Here is a 2,065-nt window from a genome sequence, read left to right as displayed (position 1 = left end):
AGCTAGGTACTATTTTATAGTATGTTCATTCTACTCACTGAGGTTTATGCCTAATGTTAGACATGGGTTCTTGTGTATGTACATATCAGCTATGCTTGCTATTGCAAATATTTAGACAAATTAAGTTCATTAGCAAATCAATTAAATGGAGGGGGGAATAGGCATAGAAAGCAATCATGAATACCAGAGACAATGGGAGGAGGGTTGGACAGGGCAGAGGGTTAGGGATAGGGAATCAAGGATGGCAAAAAAACAAACAAACAAACAAACAAAAAAACGCAAAATATACAAGACATAAGAAATGAAAAACTGTTTGTTGATAACATGTATGTTGATGTGCTTGATTGAGCTAACGGACAGTGTATTTTGGATGAAAAATTCATTTTGTATACTGTAATGATGTATAGTGTATTAATGTTAAAAAAGAAATAAATTAATAAATTTTTAAAATTTAAAAAATAAATAAATAAATAAAACTCTAAAATTTACCTTTTAAATTGATTGACTATTTGGAAATAACCATGCCTTTTGTCCATAGGAATTTTTCCTGTATGACTTTCCTAGAAACCTGAAGATGCCTCCTCGTGAATAAAAATAAAAAACGCTAACGCAAACGCTAATGCTAACGCTAACGCTATCGCTAACGCTATCGCTAACGCTAACGCTAGCTGCTAACGCACGCTAACGCTAACGCTATCGCTAACGCTAACGCTAGCTGCTAACGCTAACGCTAGCTGCTAACGCTAGCGCAAATGCAACCGCTATCGCTAACACTATAGCTAACGCCCCAATTTGTCTGGGTGGCTCAAGTTGTGGCACAAGTTGTTTGGCTCAGGTTGCCTATGTCCACTGTTAGAAAAGAAAGAAGAAAGAAAGAAAGAAAGAAAGAAAGAAAGAAAGAAAGAAAGAAAGAAAGAAAGAAAGAAAGAAAGAAAGAAAGAAAGAAAATCTATTAAATCAAGGCGCAAAGGTCCTTGACATAAATGTTCCCTACTCTGGGACGTTTATGGGACAAATATTGATAATTAGTAGCAGACTATTTCCTTATTGAGTTTTGCTTTTCTGCTTTCCTGGAATATAATCATAAAGCCAAATAGGCAAATTTATACTGGTAAATCACATTCTGTCAAATTACATTATTTCTTTATACTCCACAGGGATATTTCAATGATTATTTCAGAAGATGAGGACTCAAAGAAAATAATGCAATGTTTAAATCCTTAAGAAGTCTTTTTTTTCATGTTTCACAATTTTTTTAGAGAGATTTTTGCTATGCACACGCCAGAGAGACAGAGACAGAAGGCAAGAAATCATCATTCACGAGGGGGCAATGGTCACACCACAATCCCTTCCCCTCCATTCTCCTCTCAGGATCCTAGACATGCCCGCACATGTGCCCGGTGTGAGTTTTAAGCCGCCAGGTCTGAGACGCAAACTGCAGTCAGCCATGTGGGAGTCTAGCAACGTAACCACTATGCCATCTTCTGGTCCTCATGCTTCATAATTTTAATAGACTATTCTAACTATTCTGTACAAATTGAGAACTCTGTATTTGGTTACGAATGTGTTACAAGGTAAGGCTGAGCCTTCTCTGTATGCCTGATTACAGTGTAGACACAGCAGTCACCAGCTGTCACACACTTGGAAACCTTACTCTCCAGCTGACAATTGGATACACCAAACCCAGGGCTTTTAAGACAGAGTGAATGGTGGGACCTAGAAATGGGAGTTACAGAGAAGCGAGACCTGACGCTCACACACTGAATTTAAAAGGCTTCTCAACAGCCACCGCAGTATTGAGCTCCATAGAGACAGCACCGGAGCAAAGATAACTAACCATGGGCAAAGGAGATCATAAGAAGCTGAGAGGCAAAATGTCATCAAATGCATTCTTTGTGCAAACTTGCCGGGAGGAGCACAAGAAGAAGCACCCAGTTGCTTCAGTCAACCTCTCAGAGTTTTCTGAGAAGTACTCAGAGAGGTGGAAGACCCATGTCTGCTAAAGAGAAAGGAAAGTTTGGGAACCAGCAGTTAGTGTAATGGCTATGTCGCTGGACTCCCACAT

This window comes from Tupaia chinensis, unplaced genomic scaffold, assembly GCF_000334495.1.
Source record: "Tupaia chinensis unplaced genomic scaffold, TupChi_1.0 Scaffold000094_1, whole genome shotgun sequence".
NCBI lineage: Eukaryota > Metazoa > Chordata > Mammalia > Scandentia > Tupaiidae > Tupaia > Tupaia belangeri.
The sequence above is the reverse complement of the archived record's forward strand: the minus strand, read 5'-3'. Positions refer to the sequence as shown.